This window comes from Cavia porcellus, unplaced genomic scaffold, assembly GCF_034190915.1.
Source record: "Cavia porcellus strain 051 isolate PalLab524CR breed Dunkin Hartley unplaced genomic scaffold, mCavPor4.1 scaffold_1, whole genome shotgun sequence".
NCBI lineage: Eukaryota > Metazoa > Chordata > Mammalia > Rodentia > Caviidae > Cavia > Cavia porcellus.
The window spans coordinates 94,912,260-94,925,109 of record NW_026947484.1 but is presented as its reverse complement, the minus strand read 5'-3'; positions in this window follow the sequence as shown (position 1 = coordinate 94,925,109).

Sequence of the window (12,850 nt, the reverse complement as noted above, 5' to 3'; positions counted from 1 at the left end):
GGGCTGAGACATTGTCATTCATGGCTGATATTCTGGGACATACAAGAATCCCAGACAGACTGAGTTTCTGCTGTTTGTCACATGAAAATGTGGGAGCATTTTGTGGAATATCAAGTCTTGATATTTCATTTTTTTAAAAAGTTTTGTATTTTAAGTTTGGAAAAACTGCTCAGTCTGTTCAGTTTGTGACTTTCTGGGAAACTGATATGCTACTCTGTTAGGTCCCTGGAAATCCATATATTTTGACAGTCATGGAACTTGTTAACATGAATGCAGTGTTTCTAAAATTGTCCATAACATGATTTGTGTAGGTTAACAAAGATATTTTGCTTTTAAGAAAAAACCCTTAATCAAAATAGTTTTATAATATATTCTTTAAGGTTTACAACGCAGCTTGCAATGGTCAAGGTTCAGAGAAGCTATTGATATCCTCAGAGGAGATTTTCTTGTTCAGGTAACCATTTTTAACCTACTGTCCAAGCTGGATTCATGTGTGTGGAGGGAGTACTGAGACTTAAGTCCAAGAGTACTCCATCTCTAGCCTTTTTTAAACTTTGCAACAGGGCCTCACTAAATTCCCCAGACCAGCCTTGAATTTATGATTCTCCTGCCTCAGCCTCCCAAATAGCTGGAAAAATAGGTATGCACCACCACACCCCACCACTTGAGTGTTTTTAAGAATAAAGTAGGCCACTAACACTAATTCCAAGGTAACACAAGTAAACCATAGTTGTCTTTGACAAACAAGCACACGGTCACCCTAGTTTCAAGGAAAACACTTTGTGACATGCTGAACCAAAAATACCCTATTAGATTTTTCTATCACTTTGGCATGTATGTGATAAAAGATTTACTTGGGCTTTGTAGGGAAGAAAATAATAACTTTTTTACTTAATCTAAAATTCCTGGCTGAAATCCCTGTAATAAAGACTAACAAAAGAAAAGCATGACGAATTTACTTACCAGGTTTTTTTGGTTTTTTTTTTTTTTCTGAGACATTCTTGCTATGCAGTTCAGGCTGGCCTTGAGCTCACTTTATAGCCCAGGCTGGTCTCAAACTTGCAATGATCCTTGTGCCTCAGCTTCCTGAGTGCTGAGATTACAGGAGTGAGCCACCACACCCAGCTACTTACCAGTTTTTATGTGACATGAGAGCCTTCAGCAATGACCCACAGACCTAGTTAAAACTATATTTTTATGCCTAAATTTATGGAGAATGGACAGTTATGTAGAAGTGCAGTGGGACAAAAGTGTGTGTTTGACCTAACGACAATAAACTCACATTCTTCTTGTCTTCCAGCACACGGCAGGCCCCTCAGGAATGAGGGTGTTATAATTTATTTTAGTATTGATTATGACTTGCTTCATGGAAAATGGTAAAGGGAGAGTCAAAGTGACCTTTTTTGCTTCTGCTATTTCTCAATTTCCTTCAGTTTGGAATACTTGGTATGCCACAGGCATGTTTGGAGGGTATCATTCTAAGCTCCAATAGCTGCCTTTTTTTAGTGAGAGAAAATGTCCCCCAACAGTAGAGGCAACCCTCAGAGTTCCAGGTTGAAAGGGCATTTCAGTGCTGCCGAGGAGCTGTGGTGGTTGACAGTCTCTAGCAATCCCGTGCTTCACCCTGTGTTAGCCTGCTATTTGGAAAAGTGAATGGAGCCTTCCATATGCGAGGAAGATTCATTATTTATTTTGCTTTCCAGAGCCTGATGCCTGTAGAGTTTGTAAAGATTTTCTTCTCGAATGGCACCTTTTCGTGAGCTGTCGCCTCTTTGTTGTTACCTGTTAAAAGTCACTTCTGTTGCTGCTGTTTCCTGGCAGTTAATATCTCCCCTGAACATCACTGGGGTTATTTGGTTGGCACATTCTGGAATTTTGTTGCTCTGTATTCTGTCTCCTGACACCCTTTGAGATTTTAGTGATTCCTACTTGCATGGGGATAATTCTATTGTAGAACAAATGCTCAAAGTATATTGAACCAATGAACAAATGTCTGTAAATAGATGTTTTCTTGGCTTGCAAGTAAAGTTGCTACACTGATGACATTTGCTGCTCCCTCTTTCCCCCAAATTAGGCTTTTTATTTTGCTATTACATTAAAGCTAATAGAAATGCTGACAAAAATCACAGGCACCGGAATAAGAAAAACTTGGTTTTGAATCCCAGATCTGCCATTCCAAGCCATTAACTAAACTCTCCTGTGTCTTGGTTTTCTTATTTATGAGATGGGATGGGCAATGAACCTCTGTTTTAAGGTGATTGTAAAGAATTGGTGTCCATAGTAAAGTACTCAGTAAAGGCTTTAAAAAAATATATGTTAGTAGAGTCTGATAAAAGCCTTCTGTTCTCTGGGTGGAGAACTTTGCCATTGCATAGACAGCCCTCATGCTGTGTACCCTTCAACCTTAAGTGTCATCTTCTTTTGGGTACTTAACTACTAATGGCCATATTTATTGCCCTTCTTCACATGCACAATACAGTGGGGCACTTGTCAGCAGTATAATTGCTGCTCTTCCAAAGTTGTCTTTAGTTAAAGACAAAGAAATGTGCTAGAGTCAAAACTCTAGTTTTTTGGTCTCTGAATTAAGTCATATAAAGCCAAGTTGTACACATTTGGACTGGATGAATTTGGTTGCTAAGGGTAATGTTGGAAAAGCTGAGGTTATAAATTCAAATGCTTTATAAATCTGTTGAACTGACTCCTTCATGGCTAAAGATTTTTCCAATCTTACATAACTGTGTCATGAATGAGTATCTTGGGCCACAACAAAGACAGTATGAGAGCATGTTCTTCCAAACATAACTTGATGACATCTTATAGAATGGGAGCGTTCCACAGTATTGTTCATCACAGGAATCATTCCACAACTATGGCTTCCCACTTTGGTAAGTAGTGTCTCTCTCTATCATGTCAGTCACTTCACTAAAGGAAGCCCAGCTTGTGATCTTGGTTAACTAGACATTCTGCGTATTTATCATATATAAGAACTTAGAATAGTATCACGTTTTCTTAGACACCTACACCATACAGAAATGGCCATTGTCATCATTTGTGATTTGATTTATAGGAAGAAGCTCAGTTAATTCGAATTTCAGCATTATACTCTTAAAGATCACCCTAGAGTGGTACTCTTAGAGTAGGATACTGTTATCCACATGACTTTGTGGAGGATACACTGTAGCTCTTCATTATGATGAAATGCAAAGAAATGCTACTTATAGTGCTATGCAGTGTGCTCAGATAATACAGTGAGTCTGCAAAGTGCTGTCCAACCAAATCTCAGGATTTTCAATACCAGGAGTTTTCTTTGCAACATCTTAGTAACAATGTGTGATAAGTTTCAACTTGTCAGTGCAATCAGTTGTGACCTCCAGTTGAGAGAAGGTGTTTAAAATGTGCCATAAATCATGGATCAGGAACAGTACATTAACATGAAATTTTGTTCCAAACAGCAAAAAAAAAAAGTTAAAAGAACATGTGAAATGTTAAAATTAGTTTATGATGATACTAAAGTGACTATGAAGATGGTTTGCAAGTGATTTTGTAATGGTTGAGAAACCACTGTAAACGATTGTTTGGGATGTTTTTCAACATCAAAAATCCATGAGAATGTTGAAAAGAGTAAGTGAAACGACTTGATCAAACAAGCGACTATTAGAGAAATTTCTGGACATGGTTTATTGGTTCTTATGGTTCCATTCAAAGCATTTCAACAACCAATTTGATCATGAGGCAAACGAGTGTGAAGTTTGTTCCACATGTTTTGACTGTCAAAAGCAATGCTGTTTGTCAATTTCCCTGGAGTTGTGCAATCATGCTGCTTCAGAGTCCAGCTTTTTAGAAAATGTCATCTGTCGTCACGGGAGATAAAACTTGGATCTGTGGTTATGGTTCCGAAACCAAGGTTCAGAATTCTCAAAAGAAATCATTGAGGTCTCCCATGTGAGAAAGTATGTCAGTCAAGACCCAGCATCAAAGTGATGTGTTTTTTTTTTTTTTTTTTTACCTAGATACAATTGTGTGAGCTGAGTTTATACCAGAAATATTACAATGAGCCCTCAATATTATAAGGATACGTCAAAGCATTTAAGAAACAATGTGCATAGAAAATGTCCTGAGAAATGCACAAGCTGTATCATTTTCCATCTTGACAGTGTTCCACATCATACATTACTTCTGGTATGGCAATTTTTGTCAAATTAGTGTTTCCTTAACCACTTTACTCACTAGGTATGTCATCATGAGACTTCTGACTCTTCCTTATAGTCAAAATGACCCACAAAGTAAATGTTTTCAATCGATCATGAATAACACAACTGAAGACACAAATGAGGCCTTCGAGAGCTGCTTTAGAAAGTGGAGATTAATGGTAATGTCTCTTATTGTAGTTTTTTATAAAACATTCATGGAAGCTGTTCCTTATTATCTTAACTATTATGTGATATAGTAGTTTCCCCTTGTTACTATCACAAATCACCATGAACTTGGTGGTTTACACCAACACAAATTTATTATTCTAAAGTTCTGAAGAGTGAAAGTCTGAAATGTCACTGAGCTAAGATCAAAGTGACATTAGGGCTGTGTTTCTCTAGATGAGGACTCATTCTCTTACCTGTCCGTCTTCTAGAGGCCACCTGCATTTCATGGCCTATACCTCCATCTTCAACACCAGTGACACACCTTTAAATGGCATTTTGATCTGTCTCTTTTTGTCTGTCTCTTAACAAAAAACCTAGAATTACCCTGGGCTTGCCCAGACAATTCAGCAACAGTTCCCCATCTCAAGATCCTTAATTACCTCCATCTCTTTACGACATAAGATGTACATTCACAGATTCTGGAGACTGAGACTTGGTCATTTTGGTCATCTTTGGAAGGTCATTATTCTGCCCCAAAGATGGGGAGACACAAGTGCTGAAATTTTCATCTTTCTGGAATCTTAAAGTGTACTTACCTGTCTAGGCAGAACTTACTTGGTTCACATTGGAAGTGAAAACAATTTGCTGTTGGTGTCAGTTGTTCACAGTATCATACTTCTGATGAAGGCTGCTGTGGGAAATTCTTCAGAAATTACAGAAAAATCCACAGTGAGACATCTTCAAAGATTATGTAAGGTTTTGGCCATGGGGTTAAAATGTCAGTTAAGGTTTGACAGATACCGAGTGCTTGCAGTGGGCCAAGCACCATCCTTAGGAGCCTGTGAAAATGTGGCAGCTGTGTGTGGAGTATTTCCATTTTGCTGAGGATCTATTCATTTCTGAGCAACAGTGTCATTGTGTGATTATAATTTCTTTGAAGCTATATGGAAAACTTGACAGACAGATTGAATAACCATTCTGTGCTCCAAGCTTCCTGCCCATAATTGTTGGAAAACTTGCTAATTTGATCTCACTTTCATAGATGTTTTAAAGTATAGATTTGAATAAATAGTTAAGCTTAAAATCATACAGAGGGAGCATTCTGGGGCAGAAAGTGAACAAGGCACAGCCTAGCAGTTGGCCACCAAATCAGCATGTAGTTACTTTTTGCTGGTCTGGTTTGTTAAAGATAAAAACTGATGACCTGAGCTTCATCTTTAACCATCTAACTCAGTGATTCTCTGATTCTGATCTGTGGTCTGTTTTAGGCAGAATCACTTGGGAAGCTTTTACAAAGTATACCTCTTCTGGAAGTTCTTATTCAATGGTTCTGCGCAGAGCTTTCCATATTGATATTTTAAAGTGCCTTTCAGGTTATTGCAGTGTTTAGCCAGTCTGGGAATGTAAATGACAAAGTGGTGGCTCTTTCTGCCAGAGATTTTTACTTGGTAAGCCTAGGGCTGAGTCCCAGATTGCCACTTTTGAAGTTCCTCACATGATTCTAATGTGCTGCCATGTTTGGAGGCTACTATCCTTCTGTCATTTTTGGCTACCAAGATTGCTTCCCTTGTCACAAATACTGATTCTTAAGTCCCATCTCCTTCTGAGGCTTCCAGCCCAGACTCTGGGAGCCTTGTAGAAAAGCATCAGTTTAGCATGTTCTCACCAGTTTGAACCATTGGTAGTCCACGCACAACCACATGCATAATTGTCCCATCACGTGGCATGGGGCAGTCATGCATGTATGACCCCACTGTGAATCTACTAACATGCTCAAGGTAATTCTTATCATGGAACTACACTGTAGTATTCACCTCAGGATCCAGAGGCAGTGACCTAGAAGCTGTGTGTTAACTTGCTTCATACTTTCTAGTTCACTGATTTACTTTCAGTCCCAGTCTTTGGGATTCTGCCTTTGTGTTCACTATTCCTGGGGCTCAGTTGGAGTTGCACAAAGAACAGGCACTGGGCTGTGGCGTGGAATGTGTTGGTTTCTGAGTGATTCTCTTGAGCTCAAATTCTCGTGTGTTCAAAGTAAGGTGTAGTTTCCTGTTATATCATGTGATAATAACAAAGAGGGAGGAATAATGTAATGCATGGCACACTGGAAAAAGATAATTAAATACAAATCCATCTGGTTTTATAAAAACAAACCCAATGTACTGAATAATTCATCATTCATATTTTCTCTGATGAAAACAACATGCTAGCCCTTAAAATTTTAGTTGATGTGTCCTATTCTACTAAATCGCACCAAGTAAAAATTTTGAAGTTTTTTAATGTAATCAAATCTATGAACAACTCAAATGAAACAAGAAAACTATATTCTTTGTTGTTTCAGTCTGCCTTTCAGCAACTGTACTATTTCTTCATGCACTTTAAGCAGTACCTATGATAAAAATAATTGTTACCCTGCAATTGTTTAGGTTTCTCCTTTGGTGGTGTATGATAGCTTTGTTAGTTTTCATACAATTCATGTTTGGAATTTCAGATTCAAGCATTTTATATTCACCCACATCCTCTCTATGGATAATTTTGCAGCATATTTACATAGTTAAATACCAATCCATTGATCACACATAGCCAACCCATGGAACAGAGCCATCTGCCCTTCAGGTCTCTCTGTAGTCTTAATTGCAAAGTTTATTAATGCCATTAAGAAAGAGGTTTTAGCTTAGGTTTTGAATCCATCTTCTGTAAGTCAAAAATAGTAGTAAATCTCACTAAGACTGAGCAGGAATAAAGTTTTTATTTTGTTTTATTTTTTATTTTTTTATTTTAAAGAGTCTCCTATTTTCATACAATTCAAGGCATTATTGTTCTTGCATTAAAATTGCTCACAGTAAGTCTGTTGTGTGGAAATTAAGTTTTGAGGAGTTGTCTAAAATTATCAAACACCTTCTCTTTCTTCAAAACAGGAATCATCTATGCCAAGACACCCCTGTTCTGATAAATATACTTGTGATTTGGAGGATTTGATTTTCCTCCCCACTATGTGTATTTTAACTTCATATGCCATTAACTTTTTTTTTTTTTTGGTTTGTTTTGGTACTGGGGATCGAACTCATGACCTTGAATCTGCCAGGCAGGCACTTAAGCCACTGAGCTAAATCCCCAGATTTTTTTTTTTTTTTTTGCCATTGACTTTCTTGAATGTAGGTCTTTATTGTAGTTTTCCTTTTATTTCAATAGTATATATATTATAAAAACCAGTAAGTGATCATCTTTCTGGCAGTCATCCCATGGTTATTCCTTCATCAGTTGTTTGAGGTGCTTTCCAAGTTGTGAACTAGCTCCAAAGTTACCAGGTTGAAGAAGAGGTTCAATGTAAAGCTTATGACTGGATAAGGTGTCAGGTAAGAAATTTAAATTTACCAAGATGGGGAGACATGATGTATGAGGAATGCAGTAAAGGGCGGTAGAGAGGTTTCATATGATTATACTAAGCATCAGGGTCCTGTGCAGAAAAACATTTTAGATAAATGGAACAGTGTGTGGAAAGGATAAAGCATTCAAGAAAATATATATAGTTTGGCTCAGGGAGCGCTTTGAACCATTGCGCCTAGCAGTTAGGACCCTGCCCAGCTTCCTGAAACACCTGAGGAGTATGAGAGGTCCCACGGGTGTGACTGGGTCATGCCCAGTGACCTCTATTCAGTCTCAGGAGCCGAGGGCACACGAGATGATTTCCAGCGTGCAAAGGGGAAGCTTTGGAACATCACTCAAAACCTGGAAATATAGGAAAATGACAAAAGAGCAAAATGCAATCTTGAACCTCCAGCTCATCCCAAGCAAGCCTAGGAACCATGTACATAGAAGAAAATATAAGCTATACACCTGAAACACCTGAAATGATGTCAGCTGAAATAAAGAAACAACTCTGGGAAGCTATAAAAGACCTCAAATCAGAAATAATCTCCCAGGTAAAAGAAGAAATGGTAAATGTAATGGAAGAAGTGCTGAACACATCCAAAGAAGACATAGTTTAAAAATTAAGGAACAATGCAAAAAGATGGAAGCCCTAAATGAATAATATAAGAATGCATGAAGCAGATTCAAAGAGATATACAAGAAATAAAAAATTCCATCAAAAGTTAGCAAAACCACCAATGAAAGTGCAGATAGAATTTCAGACCTTGAAGACAAGATTGCAGCTAGTGAACAGGAAAGGAAAGATCTTTTAAAAATAACAAGGAATCAGGAAATAACAATTAAATAGTTGCAAAATGAAGTAAATAAAAACAACATAAGATTGCTAGGGATAAATGAAAAAGAAGGGGACAACACAAATGATATCAGAGGCTATTTATAGAAGTAATAGCTGAAAGTTTCCCAAACATGAAAGTGGAAACTGACATACAAATCAGTGAAGCATATAGAACTCCAAATAGTCATAACCAAAACAAAACTACACCCAGATATACAATAATCACCATTCCAGAAATCCAACATAAGAACAGAATATTAAAAGCTGTTAAAAAAGACAGATCATCTATAAAGGAAAACCTAACAGAATCACAGCAGACTTCTTAACAGAAACAATGAAGTAAAGAAGAGCATGGAGTGAAGTATTTCAGATCCTAAAGGAAAATGACTTCCAACCCAGATTGATGGACCCTGAAAAACTGTCCTTCAAATGGATGGAGAAATAAGATACTTCCATGACAAAGAACAGCTGAAGAACTTCATGATCACCAAACCAAACCAACCTTGCAAACAATACTGAAGGACATTCTAGATAGACATAGGAAAAAATCACTAAGCAAGGCAGACAAACAGAGTGGAAAGGTAAAGAAGGAACAGCAGAAAGATAATGTCAAAAATAAACCAATATGTAACAGTTATAACCATTAATGTAAATGGCCTTAATTCACCAATTAAAAGAAACAGACTGGCAGAATGGTTCAAGAAACAACATTCAACCATGTGCTGTCTACAAGAAACCCGGCTAGCCAAAAAGGAAACTCATAGACTGAAAGTCAAAGGGTGGAAACCAATAATTCATGCAACCAGAACCCAAAAAAAGAAAGAGCAAGGGCAGCTATTCTGTTTGCAGACAATGTGAATTTCAAACCAAGAATGATCCTAAGAGATAAAGAAGGCCACTACAATACTGGTTAGGGGAAAACTTCAAAAGGAAAAGATAACAATCTTAAATACGTATGGACCAAATTCCAGAGCACCCAGTTATACAAAACAAGTATTAACAGAAATGAAAAATCAAATAAGCAATAACACAATTATAACAGGAGACCTTAACACACCACTGACATAAAGGAAAAGATCAACCAGACAGAAAATTAGCAAAGAAATAACAGAACTGAATCACACCTGTGAACAAATGTACTTGATAGACATATACAGTGTTCCATCCAACAATATCAGAATATACATTCTTCTCAGGGACATTCTCTAAAATAGGCCATGCAATAGCCCACAGAGCATATTAAGTAAATGCAAAAGAATTGAAATTATCCCATGCATGCTATCGGATCATAGTGCCATGAACCTAGTATTTAATGATAAACTGCAAAAACCCTCAAACACATGGAAACTGAATAATACACCCTTGATCAATTGGTGAATCAAAGAGGAAATTAAAGAAGAAATTAAACAATATCAACAAGTGAATGAAAATACAAATACAACTTACCAGAATCTGTGGGATGCAATGAAAGCAGTCCTCAAAGGAAAATTTATTGCAGTGAATTCCCACATCAGGAAAACAGAACAAACACAAATAAATAATGCTACACCTCAAACATCTAGAAAAAGAAGACCAAGTCAAGCCCAAAGCCAATAAAAGGAAGGAAACTATAAAGATCAAAGCAGAAATCAATGCAATAGAGACTAAGAAAATAATCCAAAGAATCAATGAAGCAAAGAGTTGGTTCTTTGAAAGAATAAATAAAATTGATAAGCCCCTAGCCAATGTTATTAAAAAATGGAAAGAAAAAACCAAATTCATGCAATAAGGAATGAAAAGGATGAAATTACTACAGACTCTGTGGAAATACAGATTGTCAACATTGTTTTGAAAACCTCTACTTTCATAGGCTTGATAACACAGAAGAAATGGACAGATTCCTAGACACATATGAAGTACCAAAGTTGGGTCAAGAATATGTAAAACAGCTGAATAACCCAATTTCTAGTAATGAAATTGAAAATGTAATTAAATCCTTAACAACAAAAAAGAGCCCAGGCTCAGATGGATTCACTGCAGAATTCTATAAGAAATACAAAGAAGACTTAATGCCAACACTCCTCAAACTCTTCAATGAAATTGAAAGGGAAGCAGTTCTTCCTAACTCATTTCTGGAAGGAAATATTACTCTAGTACCAAAACCTGAGAAAGACCCAACTAAAAAAGAGAACTACAGGCCAATCTCTCTAATGAATACAGATGCAAAGATTCTAAATAAAATAATGGGAAACAGAATGCAGCAGATGATCAAGAAGATTATATACCCTGACCAAGTGGGATTCATCCCAGGCATGCAGGGATGGTTCAGTGTATGTAACTCAATAAATGTAATCCACCATATCAACAGAGCCAAAAATAAGAATCACAGGATCATTTCCATAGGTGCAAAAAAAGCTTTTGATAAGGTCCAACACTCATCATGATAAGAACCTTACAGAAAATTGGAATAGATGGTCTTTACCTCAATATGATAAAGAACATCCATTACAAACCAACAGCTAGCATCATATTAAATGGCCAAAAATTGAAAGCCTTTATCTTAAAATCAGGCACAAGACAAGAATGTCCATTATCACCACTCCTATTCAACACAGTGCTGGAAATACTAGCCAGAGCAATTAGACAAGAGAGAGAAATAAAAGGGGTAAGGATAGGAAAAGAGGAAGTTAAATTATCATTATTTTCAGATGACATGATACTCTACATAGAAGACCCCAAGCACTCCATTGAAAGACTCTTAGATATAATAAATAAATTCAGAAAGTCAACATTCAAAAATCAATAGCATTCCTATACACTTACAACAGAATCACTGAGAAAAATAAGAGAAGCCACACCCTTCACAATAGCATCCAAAAAGATGAAATACTTAGGAATTAATCTAACAAAAGAAGTAAAAGATCTATTCAGGGAAAATTATGATACCCTGAAAAAGAAATCGAGGAGGACCTCAGAAAATGAAAAGACATCCCTTGTACATGGATCGGAAGAATAAATATTGTGAAAATGGCCATTCTCCCAAAATTGTTATACAGATTTAATGCAATTATAATCAAAATACCACTAGCATACCTCATAGATCTAGAGAAATCACTCCTAAAATTCATCTGGAACCAGAAGAGACCTAGAATAGCAAAGGCAATTCTAAGCAACAAAGGAAAGGCAGGAGGCATCACAATCGCTGACTTGAAGTTATACTACAAAGCTACTAATAGTAAAATCAACATGGTACTGGAATAAAAACGGCCCTGAAGATCAATGGAATAGATTAGAAGATACAACAACAACTACATACACACTCAGCCACCTTATCTTTGATAAAGGGGCCAAACGCATTCACCGGAAGAAAGATAGTCTCTTTAATAAATGGTGCTGAAAAAATTGGCTCGCCATATGCTGAAAACTAAAACTAGATCCATGCGTATCACCATGTACTAAACTAAAGTCTAAATGGATCAAAGATCTAAATATTAAAAGAGAAACACTAAATCTGTTGGAAGACAAGGTAGGTAGAAAACTTGAAGACATAGTGGTAGGTAGAGAATTCATGAACAAGAATCAAACCACACGGGAAATATTTTCCAGAATCAATAAGTGGGAGCACATCTTATTAAAGATTCTCTGCATGTGTAAAGAAATCTCCAGCATAGGGAAAAGAAAACCCACAAATTGGGAAAAAAATCTTAGTGAACTGTCCCTCAGACAAAGGACTTCTGTCTAGAACATATGAAGAATTTTAAAAAAGCAGTGATGGTATGAACAGCTACTTTGGAGAAAACAAAACATTATGGCAGCCATTGTTGATTTAATATCATCTTGCTTTGAAGCTCTACCATGTTTTTGTTCTTCTGTTCCCATTGGTTCAATCATGTTGTGTCTTATTTGATTTTTAATATGTGTGATAGCATAAACAAAATTTTTAAGAAAAATGAGATATTGTAGTAGCCATTGTTCATTTTCTATTATTTGGTTTTGAATGTCCTGTAATACTTTCAATCTCTTGAATGGTTTTAAACTATTTTTATGTTTGATATTATTGTGTGTGAAGGTATGCTCAACTATTTCAAAGAAAAGAAACTTACGTTAGCTACTATTGATATCTGGTTGTCTTTTGTGAAGTGCTGTGTTGCTTGCATTGTTGTGTTCTGATTTGCTTTGTTCTGTTCTCTTTTGTTTTATTCTCTTTAAAATAAAAAATATATACATATATAGTTTGATGTGGTTCAAATATAGGGTGCAGGTCGGGAAAAGCAGAAGGTAAAGTTGAAAATACATGGAGGCCAGA